General features: G+C 37.5%; 1 long non-coding RNA gene across 1 annotated transcript; it reads right to left on the reverse strand.

The window, feature by feature from the left end:
* Window positions 1–12,156: 12,156 nt before the first annotated feature.
* Window positions 12,157–13,799, reverse strand: LOC130095957 (uncharacterized). Its single transcript, XR_008808160.1, has 3 exons — window positions 13,643–13,799; window positions 12,415–12,605; window positions 12,157–12,245 (listed from the first exon to the last, which is right to left on the reverse strand). It is a non-coding gene; the product is annotated as an uncharacterized LOC130095957 (long non-coding RNA).
* Window positions 13,800–14,050: the final 251 nt, after the last annotated feature.

A 14,050-nucleotide genomic window follows, 5' to 3' on the forward strand; every position in this document is an offset into this window, starting at 1 on the left:
GGCTTCGCCTGTACGCATTTCCCCCGATCGCTCTGCTCCCGGGAGTCCTGGAGAGGGTTCGTCAAGAGGGCATCAGTCTACTTCTGGTTGCCCCAATGTGGCCGACCCGAGTATGGTTTTCAGACATAATATCACTCCTGATAGCTCCGCCATGGCAGATTCCTCTGAGGAGGGATCTGTTGTCTCAGGCGGAGGGCACAATCTTCCACCCTCACCCAGAGCTGTGGAAGCTGTGGGTATGGCCTCTGAGGGAGTTCAGTACCTAAATGCTGGTCTATCAGCCGGGGTGGTTGAAACCATACTTAGCTCTAGGGCTCCGTCTACTAGGAGATTATATGGCCTCAAGTGGAATATGTTTGTCACTTGGTGTAGAGAACATGAGTTAGATCCAGTCAACTGTCTGGTGGCTTCAGTTCTGGAATTTCTTCAAGATCGTTTCTCTGCGGGTCTCTCTTCCACGCTTAAGGTGTACGTGGCTGCCATTGCGGCTTTCCACGCACCACTAAGTGATGGGCCTCTGGGGAGGCACCAGTTGGTCATTCGGTTTCTCCGCGGTACTTGGAGGATGAGGCCGGCAACCAGGTCCAGGGTTCCTGCCTGGGACCTGGCAATAGTTCTGGAGGGGTTATCCCTGGAAAGGGAACGTCTCGGGTTATGACTATAACCCTTGTTCCCTGAGAAGGGAACGAGACACTGCGTCGTTCTGCCACGCCCCTCAAGGCCTGAGAGCGGCTTGCTTCACCGCTAGGCTAGTTTGTGTTTGTTCCGGCGTCGCTTTTATGCATCTGGTAATGCCGTCAAATGTTACGTCATGACGCAACACCAATCAGGATTGGAATAGTTTCATTCATACTTCAGAGGCGCACGCTAAGGGAGCGTCCCCAAAGAGTCGATTCTCGACGCAGTGTCTCATTCCCTTCTCAGGGAACAAGGGTTATAGTCATAACCCGAGACGTCTTTTACCGTAAACTTTAGTTCAGTGCCACGCAAACTAAAATGTTTCTACCGTATTTTTTAAGGTAAAGTACTAGCAACCACAGCTGCCAGTTTTTTACCGTAATCTTTAGATCACTGCCGTAAAACCTAAAATCTTACTACCATATTTTTTACGGTAAATCGCTTGCAACCAGCTGACAGTTTTTTACCGTAAACTTTATTTCTATGCCGTAAAACATAAATATTTATACCGTATTTATTTACGGTAAGGTACGGTAAATGCAACGGTAAGGTTTTTTTACAGTGTATTTCCAAAATCCGTACAAAGTTACATGAAATGTCCTGTGTATATAGTAAGGGTGCATACTGTAAAGCAATTAACATGTATTTTCCGTTGCTTTTTTACAGTTTTTTACAGTTAAAATTACGAAATGTGTGTGATTGATTATTCGAACACATGAAACTAATATCTAACACAAAGTCTTGTTTGTATTTTAAAGATAATTGTTCTTGTGTTATGTGCTTATGAATTTAATGTCTTAAACTGCTGATCTAAGTTACCTTGCTAATAAATAGTGTTTCACTATAGTTTGGATATTTATATCCGCTGCAGAGCTGAAAGTTATGGCCCGTTCAAATGAACGCTGGACGAGTCATTTGCTCGGCCGTAATAAGTGATTTTTTCGAATTCCCTATAAATTAATTAATAATTCCCTTTGAGCTAAATTGACCTGTCTGACCCTTACATATTATTATTATTATTATTACAGTTGCATAGTTATAATTTTATCCCTGATATCATCAATCTTGTAAGTAAAGAAGTTCATAAAGTCATTACTGCTGTGCTTGGAAGCGTCTGGGGTTGAAGCTTTATTTTTCGTTAGTTTAGCCACTGTTTCAAATAAATACCTAGGGTTTTGTTTATCCTCTTCTAAGAGGGTTGAAATATAAGCAGATCTAGCAGTTTTTTAAGGCCTCTCTGTACGCAATCATGCTCTCTTTCCATGAAATGCGTAAAAAAAAATTCTGGCTGCTCTCTTAAGGGCCTGAGTGTGCACATTGTACCACGGCGTTGGATTGTTTTCTTTAATATTCTTTAAGCGCAAAGGAGCAACTGTGTCTAAAGTACTGGAAAAGAGAGAGCCAAAAGTTTCTGTCGCAATATCAAGTTTTTCTAAGCTATCTGGGATGCTAAGAAGATGAAACTGATCAGGCATATTATTAATAAAGCAATCTTTAGTGGCAGAAGTGATAGGTCTAACATATTTCTAACACAGAGTCGACTTTGCAGCCTTGGCTAAATGAAGTTTACACAAGACTAGATAATGATCTGAGATGTCATCGCTCTGCTGTAGAATTTCAATGGCATCAACATTGATTCCATGTGATAATATTAGATCTAGACTATGATTACAACAATGAGTAGGTCCTGACACGTGTTGTCTAACTCCAATAGAGTTCAGAATGTCTTTAAATGCTAATCCCAATGCATCTTTTTCGTTATGTACATGTATATTAAAATCACCAACAATTAGGACTTTATCTGCACCCAGTACTAACTCTGATAGAAAATCAGCAAATTCTTTGATAAAGTCTGTATGGTGCCTTGGTGGCCTGTATACAGTAGCCAGCACAAATCTCAAACGTAATTTATAATTGAATATGAATACAGTAAATTTCTACTGTGAACTCAGGTTTACATATGAAATGAGGTCTGGGTAAGGAAATGCAGCTAGAAGATCGAGACTGTTTTTCTGTATTCAGATTAGCCCGTGTGATTGAGGGTCTCGCGACTCTCAGCTCATGTAGCCACACTATGTCGGGTAAAGGATTTTCCTCTTTGTTCTAGAACATTTGATGGTTTGCATTGATTATCTTTCAATTGATTATGGAATTGTAATAATACATTTACCTGACATAATAAATTGTTATATTTGATTATTCTAACAGACTTTGACTTTATTTTCATTGGAGTTAAAAGGAATAGTCAAACATTAACGTATATTTAATGATGCACAGATATCATTGAAAAACCTTTTCATTTTATGGAGTCAGATGAAACGAGTTAATACATAAGATAAAATGTATTGCATTTAATTAAAAATCCCTTTGCCATGGGAAGAGACGGAACACGCGTGAGACCTTCACCTCTAATCGAGTACCGCCATTTGGATCGAATTAGACGGCCATACAATGTAATCATCTGGTTTTAGCCAGGTTTCTGTCAAACACAGCACGTCTAGGTTATAATCTGTAATCATATCATTAACAATAAGTGTTTTTGAAGTAAGGGATTGAATATTCAGCAAGCCAAGCTTTATCATTTGCTCATCCGTATTATATCTGCTTTTAATTTGTTGAACATCAATCAAATTTTTTCCCTTAAAGGTTTTTTTTTTGTATGTCCTAATTCTGGGAACAGACACAGTCTCTATGATATCTAGGTGATGTCAGACAGCTAGCAGACGGTCAGTTTAGCCAGTCTGTCTGCTCCCTGACTTGAGCCCCAGATTGTCATGTTTGAGCTCTAAGACTATGTCCTTACTACATGTTTAGTTAATCATTAATTAATAGCGTGTTCGTGCTTAACTAATGCATAATTCTGGACCCTTAAAAGAAAGTGTTACCTGAAAGGCTTTTAACAAAGTCTGCATCATTTTTTTTTCATAGTGAAATGGCCCTGGGCTTAAAAAATAGCAGTTTTAATGCGTTTCAATGGGGGACATTTTTGTGTACCTATAATGTAAAATAGATTTATGAAAGGAAATGAGGGCAACACTGATAAAACTGTATGATATTACACACTGATAAAAATGTATGCATTTGGTATTGACACAGGCAAAATGGTAAAAAATATAAAAAAAGACAAAGGGCTCGATTTTACGATCTGAGCGCACGGTGCAAGTGCACTTAGGGCCTGTCCGAATCCACTTTTGCTAGTTTAACGACGGGGAAAAAATGGTCAGCCCACCCGACGTATGGTCTAAAAGGGTTGTCCCTATTCTCTTAATGAGTAATGGGTGTGTTTTGGGCATAACGTGCAATTAACCAATCAGAGTCTCATCTCCCATTCCCTTTAAAAGCCAGTTGCGCTCACACCATGGCGGAATTTGCAAGCTACAGAAACTGAACGCTTTTCTAGCGAGGAAACGGATCTGCTTGGGCACGAGGTTAAAGCACGTCATAAAGCAGATCATCTACGGGACAAAGTGCACATGCGTTGTGTACCCGCCTATAGGCACACATTACTAATACGCTGTTTAAATAACAAAAAAAAAAATACTGCGCTATTGACTTTTGACCAGGTTTTTGTTGGTCAATGGCACAGTCTATTTCATTTGCCTCAAAATAGCAACGTGCCAATCACACCTCATTTTCAGACTAGCAGCCCATGGGCACACAGATGGTCGCAAATGCATTTGCTATTTAAACAACGTGGCGCAGGACGTGAAAATTATGCTTCTTACACTTGCATCGCGCCTGGTGCCGCATTGCACTGGGTATATGATAGGGCCCAAAGGGTTAAGAGGGGTTTGTGTTCTATAGAGAGAATACATTGACATCACTTTCCTGTCGGAACACGCCCCCTCAGCCGGACTGAGTGTCAAAAGTGCCTCCTGTGTGAATAACGATTATCAGTTTAAACTAAAGGTTGGACTCGATATAGTGTTCCTTACAACTTACCAAAGATCCAGTGATCCATGGATATTGACATGCAGCCAAGAATCTTGTTTCCTGACATTTACATGTGCCTGATTTCGACGCTGGGTAAATACATAAAGCAAATTTGCCTGTGAACGCTTTATATAAATACAATATAGGTAGGTCTAAATCCATGTGATCACACATATCAATTTTACACTTTTAACCCTTGCTGTAAAAAAAGGCCAAATTCTGACAGTATCATACCATTTTCCATTAAACAGTAATATATCGTACCGTAGAAAATAGTGCATTCTGTTTAACATTTGTTGTTTTCGAGAAAATAGCCTACAGGAATGTACTGTGAATGAACAGCGCTCAAAGTCGGCACTCAGACGCTGTTCAAAGTCACACCCTACACTAAAAAAAATGATATGTTGGCTTCACTTAACTTTTTTATGTAAACAGGTTCCACCGGTTCCACATAACTATGTTTCGTTAAACAAACATAATGGGCTCTATCTTGCACTCGGCGCAAATGACTTTGTACACTGACGCATGTATCATTCCTATTTTGCACCCGCGCAAAGCGGACTTTTCCCTCCACAGACACACGTCGGTTAACTAAGAAATACACTTGCGCTCCCCGGGGCGGTTCAGCGCAAAGAGGAGGCGTGTTCCGGCGCAAACTTTCCCTCATGCTATTTTGCTGTTCTATAAAACAATTGCGCCACTGACCAGAAAAAAACTAGTCTAAAGTCAGTGGCGCGTCGCGCGTTGTTCATTATGCTATTTTAAGCGCGCATGCTTGGCCATAATGTAGCGGGTGCACAACGCGCTTACACTTTTATTCTCTCATCAACACAGATGCAGCAGTTTTTATTTTTGCAAATCATACATTATAACAAGGAAAAATATTAACACATGAGGGAAATCATTGTGGTGTCCATGAAAATTTAGTTTTTTTCCTCCCACGCCTGTTTAACCGACGCTGATTTGTATGGGGATGGGAGAAACCCACCCACGATAGATTAGATAGATAGATAGATAGATAGATAGATAGATAGATAGATAGATAGATAGATAGATAGATAGATAGAGAGATAGATAGAGAGATAAATAGATAGATAAGTCTGATTTGAACGTTGAATTTCTTGTTATTTCTGCATGCATTCTACTTCAGACAGTCAATAAACAGTGCCGTCTGAGGGTGTTACTGCATGAGGGTTTATGCCATAGTTTACAGGTGCGCGCAAAACACGCAATACAACGTCACTTCTCTGTCTTTCACGGTCCTGACAAGAACGTCGGTCTCCTCGGCTGTGAACCGCTCCTGACGCGCGCCTGGCAAATCCGCCGTTATAATAGCAATCCGCCATGCAACATGCGCACCTGCTCTTAAAGGGAATGTGAGATGACGCTCTGATTGGTTTATTCCACGTTACGCCCAAACCACACCTATGAATAATGAAGCTACTTCAGACCAACCTCTTTTAGATTTGCGCCTGGCGCAAGAGTCATTTATCCCGCCTGGAAAATAGCAACAGCGCCGGGATCCGCCCACAAAGTTACTTGCGCTTTGCGCTTTGACACTTGCGTTTCAGATCGTTAAAATAGGGCCCAATATGTTCATGTAACTTCAACATCATGGAATTTGGTCATTTTAAGCGACCCAATTAAACTCTGAGCTAATGAGTTAATTAAGTGAATAACTGAGTGATGATTGAGCATTATTGAAGACACCTGATGTTAACAAGCAGAATCTCTGAAGGAGAAAACCGGAATGTTTAAGTCACCATTATGGAGATAAGTATTTGTTTTAGTTGGGCTCTTGACCATTAACTTATTAACTTTAGATTTTGTTTGGTTGCTGTACATGAGTTATAGCAGCCAGATGAACAATGAACTAAGGAGATCTGATGGTGTTGGTTGTGATTTAACATAATCATTATTTCACAATCATTTGACCTGAGTCACTGAACTTATATTGAACCCAATTTCTGAGTTAAGTTTACCTTACTGCCATTGTACAGCATACTATTTTTAGGCTTTTCAATAAAATTCAAATGATCAAATCAAGAAATAAAAAATAAACTTCTTAAAAAATATCCTGAGTAGGCACACACAGACATCAAGAATCAGCACATGAATCTCAGCAATGGTGACAAACAGATCATAAGCTCATTATTTATTCATGCAGCAATGCATGATGGGAGCCATGAATGAGTTTTGATTGGTGGCACCCAGAATGCACTGCAACATGCTTTATAATTGTCACCATTGTTGAGATTTACAGGCTGATTCTTGATGTCTGTGTGTGCCTACTCAAAATATTTTTTAGGAAGTTTCTTTTGTATTTATTGATTTGATCATTTAAATTTCATTGAAAAGTCTAAAAATAGTATGCTCTACAATGACAGTGCTGCTATTATTCGTAAGGTAAACTTAACTCAGAAATTCGGTTTAATATAAGTTCAGTGACTCAGGTCAAATGATTGTGAAATAATGATTATGTTAAAACACAACCAACACCATCAGATGACCTTTGTTTATTGTTCAACCAAACAACCAAACAAAATCTAAAGTTAATAAGTTAATGGTCAAGAGCCCAACTAAAGCACACACTTATCTCCATAATGGTGACTTAAACATTCCGGTTTTCTCCTTCAGAGATTCTGCTTGTTAACATCAGGTGTCTTCAATAATGCTCAATCATCACTCAGTTATTCACTTAATTAACTCATTAGCTCAGAGTTTAATTGGGTCGCTTAAAATGACCAAATTCCATGATGTTGAAGTTACATGAACATATTATGTTTGTTCAACGAAACATAGTTATGTGGAACCGGTGGAACCTGTTTACATAAAAAAGTTAAGTAAAGCCAACATATCATTTTTTTGAGTGTATACCCTCATTCACTAATCCCTAATTTAGTTCACTAGTATAGTCCACTTGACTGAGTGAGTGAAAAGAAGTGAATGAATTGAGACACTGATGAACACCTGATAAACAGAATCACTGAAGGACAAGAACAGAAATAAGAGAAACAAGAACTGACTTCCAGCCACTGAGTGTGAAAACAGTTTACAAACTAGTTCAACATTATTTCTTTCATACATGTACAAAAGTACTTGTTGAGAATTAACAGAGATTTAGTTGTTGATGTTTTATTGAAAATAATAAAGTTTGTAGTCACCATGATGGAGATTTGCATTTGCTTTAGTTGGGCTCTTGACTCTTTGCTGTTAGTTTTTTTGTCCTGGATGCTCTAACAGTCTATTTATAAAGCATATTTTTTTATGGCAAGAAATTATATCAAAATCATCCTGGACATGTCTGATTCTCTGATCTCATCCTGTGTATAATCGTTGAATTTATGGGTATTTAATATTTGATAATATTATAGATACTATTATATGTGCTTTTCTGCTGTTATCTCGGTAAATAGCGTTCGTCAGTTCCAGTTTGTATCCAGCCTCTCACGGAGACTTCAGATGCCCCAACACCTGCGATGAGATAACTAAACGCCTGTGAAGAGACAACTCAACGCCGGCGATATGTTACGCCCTAAATTAATACATGATTAACTAACTGTATTTTTCTATGTACATTTCTGAAATGCACTTTCTGTAAAGCTGCTTTGAAACAATATGTATTGTGAAAAGCGCTATACAAATAAATTTGAATTGAATATTAATCATACATCTGTGAATCTACAGCATGAGATCCAGCAATGTTTCTGTAATCAGTTATTCTGAAGGTTATTGAAATCATATAGTGCATTAAAACCTTTGAAACTACTGCTTAACTCAAACACACACATACATCAACAATCAGTATATGAATCTCAACAATGGTGACAATCAAAAGTTTCATGTCACAATGCATAATGGATTACAGGATAGTATAAAACTCACAGCATGCATTGCAGCATGATTTTTTTTTGCCACCACTGTTGAAATTCATGTGCTGATTTTTGATATCTGTGTTTCTATAAGATAGTGTAGCTCTGTTTTGTTGTTGTGCATCATGTTTTAAAAAAAATACTTGTCATTGTAACTTATTGCAGTAGTTTCAAAGTGGCGGTAATGAAACACTTTTGATAGAGGATTAAACTCTAAATGAGATCAGTGAATGAACAGGCTACTTGATGATTTTCTCATCATCATCAAAAAACTGCATTCACAAGTCGTGCGTGTACAAGTATGGCATGCAAAAACAGTTCAAGCAGCCGGAGAAAAACTAAAGGGTCAGCATCCCAACTAAAGCAAACACTGATCTCCATAATGATAACTTCAAACCAAACATTTTCAATTAAACATCTCAATAACAACTTCTGTAGATGTATGACAGAAATAAAGTCATATTGGTTAATAATAAGTGTAATAATGTGTAATGGCTGGAAGTCAGTTGTAGTTCTTGTGTTTCTCTATTTTCTGTTCGTGTGTTCCTCTTTCCTTCAGTGATTCTGCTTGTTAACAGCAGGTGTTCATCACTAATGATCAACAATCACTTATATAATCACTTAGCTATCTCACTGCAACACTTAATCAATGTTACTTTTACTCTTTAAAGTGTAGAAATCTCTTTATTTACATTTTTTTTAGTGCTCTCAAAATAAGTTCACAGTAATACTTTGCTCACATTATTAGTGCATTCTAAATTTTAGTTAACACATTTAAACGACAGTTGGTCAATTTACGGCAGTCGGTTTCTGTAAGTGAAATTATTTAACTAGTATTAGTTAATTAGTTTTAATTTAGTGCATGGTATTTTAACAGTAACATACTGTAGATTACAGTAAAGAACTGTACAATTAACAGTAAATTACTGGCAACAGTATTGCCAGTACTTTACTGTAAACAAGCCTGGTAAGGTCTAACAGTGTATATATATTGTCATATCGTTCAGCCTTAAAAGTTGTATAGTTTTTTGTCAGTGTTTATTTAAAACTGTCCAATTATGCAGAATTAAGATGGTAAATATTTAATTGATGAATTGTCAATACAAATATATAGGGTATGATTTTTACCTCTAAATTCAGCATATTGACAGAAAACAATAATTGCAAATCCACCTTTCGCTGCCAGTCCAGTTGCTTCTATGAGTGCCAGCAGTCCATTTGCTTCTCTTTTCTGTAGCTTTTTGCAGTCTGTAAAAATATACACTGCAAAAAAAAAAAACTTTGAAATTTACTGTAAAAAAAAACAGCAGCTGTGGTTGCCAGTATTTTACCATAAAAATATGGTGGCAATGTTTTATGTTTTACGGAACTTAAAATTACGGGCAAAAAACACACAATGTAAACAAAAACTGTGAAATTTACGGTAAAAAAACCCATCAGCATGACTTCAGCCACAGACTTAGATCAACTGAAGATAAAAAACATTAAATCTCTTAAGATCTCAGCAGAGGAGGATTAAACAACTCCACAAACAGCATTACCTGCTTCACTTATTACTAACCAGATTTACTTTTTTTCTGTCATACATCTACAGTTCGGTTTGAGAATTAACAGAGGTTTAGATGTTGATGAGAAAAACCACATGAGTTTCACATGTGCAAAAACACATGTGATCCCATGTGATAACGTGGACATGTGATTTTGCACATGTGAAATTTAACATGTGAAATATGTGGAACACATGTGCTTTGCACATGTTAAAGGTAATTTGCACATGGGAAACGTGTGCTTTTGGAACATTTTCCCATGTGAAACCCATGTGATTACATGTGAAACCCATGTATATTCCCATGTGATTACATGTGAAACCCATGTGATTGCATGTGAAATCCATGGGATTGCATGTGAAACCCATGTGATTACATGTGAAACCCATGTATATTCCCATGTGATTACATGTGAAACCCATGTGATTACATGTGAAACCTATGTGATTACATGTGAAACCTATGTGATTACATGTGAAACCCATGTGATTGCATGTGAAACCCATGGGATTGCATGTGAAACCCATGTGATTACATGTGAAATGTAAAATTCCCATGTGAAATCCATGAGCTTACATGTGAAACGTAAAATTCCCATGTGAAACATTTAGGCTGCTTTCACACCTGGATCGATTGGAGACGTTGTTCCGAAACAAAGGGGCGTTTCCCTTTTGGCCCGGTTCGTTTGGTTATATGTGAACACAACAATCACACTCTGAATCGGAACAAAACAACCGAGCCGAGACCGCCTAGAAGAGGTGGTCTCGGCTCGATTCCATACGAACCCTGGAGCAGTTGGTTTGTAGTGAGAACACAACCGACCCACGAACCGGAACAAATCAATGTCTGAGTTTTTTCGCCTTTGCGCGGCACTGCTCGACGGACCGTTCATAACCCCTCTCTCATTTTATAGCTGATCTTCTTGTACACTTCGGTGTTCTTGTGTGTAGTGTCCAACATCCGGGAGATGTGTTCTTCCGACCAAATATCTATGAGGCATTTCACCTCTTCGTAGCACCAAGTCAACCCGCGATTCATTTTGTGTTAGGCTACTGTTGTCATGACGATGTCCCACAATGGAATGCGCGACCTGCATGCATGAGGTAGTGATGTAATGGAGTAAGGAAAGCCCTGGAAGGGTGCGCGATTTGGACCGCTTTACAACAGTGTGGTGTGAACAGAGTGACGTATTAAATTGATTCGGAACAAAGTATTCTGTTTCGGATCTGTTCCGGAACAAAACAAATCGATCCAGGTGTGAAAGCACCCTTAATCACATGTGAAACCCATGAGATATCATGTGAAATGTAAAATATCTCATGTGAAACCCATGGAATGACATTTGAAACCCATCAACAATCCGCTATACACCATGTAAACCTGTAACTTCATGTGAAATCCATGTAAAAATTATTAAGCAATATACCACAGAAAACGGTAGGCCTATGTTCTTGTGTAGGGTCTATAGCCTAATGTTTCCCAACATTAAAACAAATAATTCAAATTAAATTTTTTTTAATTTATTCACTTTTTATTTCATTTCAAAATATGCAATACAAATTGAATGTTTAAAACAAACAAAGCAAAACCAAATTAAAATTATACATAAATACATAAAAAGCCGCAAAAAACGCAGGTATACGCGCATGTGTGTGTGTGTGGTGTGCGTTTGTGAAAGTCCTCAGTCCTTAGTGTCTCCTGCAGCAGGCATCCTGTTTTGGGATAGAAAAAGATCAAAGATTAGGGCAGTGCAAACCATAGACTGTAAAAAAAAATATGGACGTAGTGTCCGTGACGTCACCCCGTAGGTTTCTGAAAAGCATTTTTGAAGCCTAAAGTGGATGGGGGCTTAATAATTAATTATTATTCATTTGTAATGTTATTATGTCATTAAACGTTTTACGTAAATATGCTATGGAAATACATCTTGCTTAAACAACAACTGTATAAGACGAGTGGTGCGTCTCATTTATAAAAGAAACTATTGACAGTTTGTGAATAGATCACAATGTAGACTCAGACTGAGGAATAAACTGAGTCAGTCCTCGCGCATGTCGGTTTCGCAAATGTGAACAGACCACATGGGGATCACACTTGGATGTTGGATCGTCTGAATATTACCTTTCTGCCCGTCTCCTCAGATCTTTTAACTTTTGTGCCATGCAGACCTTGATCTCAGTGCCTCCTATGCCTGGGTGCCTCTTTTTGACATGGTCTGTAAGAAATGAGATTGATTACATTAAAATTTGAAAACAAGTTCGACATGACGTGACATAACTGCCAGATTCAAACTGTGCTTTCCGCGCTATGGCTGGCGCTGACGGACGCGCTCAGTGCTTGTCATATATAATAACTATTGATAAAAGATATTCAGACATGCTTACCAATTATTAGCTGCACCTTTTGTAGGTCAAGGCTCTTTTTTCACCAACAACCCCCTTTTTTCCGTTCATGCTGCCATCTCTTCGAAAGAGAAGATGGAGTCCATAAGAGTTCTGGTTAACTTTTTGTAACCCTTACATCTTTGAGCATGATCCAAAGCAACTGGGTTCATTAAGTCAGTCACAGACTTGTTCTGCAAAGCAAAAAATAAAATAAAAAATAGAAAATTTTCGTCAGGACAGAAACCGTGATCTTTTCAACGTTATTGCGTATTAGGTGAGGTTTTCACTTTGGAGCTGTGAGTGTAAATTTTAGCATACAAGTTTTTATTGTTCATGCTCGAGTCTTGTTACTCTTTCACCTTCATAGTTATTCCAGAGTTTAGGGGTAAAATGCGAGAAATCTCCTTTAGTGGACTTAGATATGCTGGGCACTACTCACTGATCTATATAAATGGCTTGATTGCTCATGACATCATGTAAATTGAAGTCACCATATTCTATTGAATTAATAGGAAATCATCTGACTTTAATGAAAAAACATGACCTAACGAGTCAGTGTTTTTTATATTTGAATACTATATATTCTTACCTTGTAAACATCCAAAACATTTCTGATTATTATCAATGTTGAAAACAGTTGTGCTGATTAATGTGTTTGTGTAAACCATTGTAACAGTTTAAACCATTTTTTCCCCTCCAGGATTCATTGTTAAATAGACCACACACATATGAAGGGTAGTTTACACTAATGTTCAAACATTTGGGGTCAATGATAGATTTAAAAATGAATAGAAAAAATTCATATTTTTACTCAGCAAGGATGCATTAAATTGACCAAAAGAGAGAGTAAGGATTTCTGTTTCAAATAAATGCTGTTATTTTAACCTTTCTATTCATCAAATAATCCTGAAAAACACAAAAATATGAAGCAGCACAACTGTTTTCAACACTGATAATAATCAGAAATATTTTTTGATCATCAAATCGTCATATTAGAATAATTTATGATGGATGATGTGAAGCTGTGATGCTGAAAATTCAGCTTTGATCACAGGAATTAATTGCATTTTACAATATATTGACATAGAAAATAGTTTTTATTTATTTATATTATTTCACAATATTATTGTTTTTAAAGTTTTTTTTGGTGAACATAAGAGACATAAACATTTGTACCAAGACAATTAGTGTATGTTTGACATTAGTGTATGTTTGGCGTTTTACTTACTAATCATATGGTTCATCAATAGTGCTTTAGAGATGAAGATCAGCTCCACTCCGCTACGTTGAAGGGCATCAGCACTGAAGGATCTAAGAACACAACAAGCCATTTGTCACTGAGCCAACAATGCAATGCCAGGTTTATTAAAAGGAAAGAAGCTACAGCAGAGGTGAAATGCAGAAAAGAGAAAGAATTTAAAGAATATACAGAATATAATTTCTTAACAGAATTTGTTTTTGGGTTTACTTATTCATTTAGTTTTGCTCATACGGTGTAACTTCGTTTGGATGCAAAACCTTCTTAAAATAAACAATTTAAAAAAAACATTTTGAGAAATAAAATGAGGTTATTTAATGAGGTTCCTCGGCTCACCTGAGTCCTAACGTTACTTCTCCGGCAGCAACTTTCTCCAGA

This window comes from Rhinichthys klamathensis, unplaced genomic scaffold, assembly GCF_029890125.1.
Source record: "Rhinichthys klamathensis goyatoka isolate OS25496 unplaced genomic scaffold, OSU_Roscu_1.1 h1tg000194l_1, whole genome shotgun sequence".
Classification (NCBI taxonomy): Eukaryota; Metazoa; Chordata; class Actinopteri; order Cypriniformes; family Leuciscidae; genus Rhinichthys; species Rhinichthys klamathensis.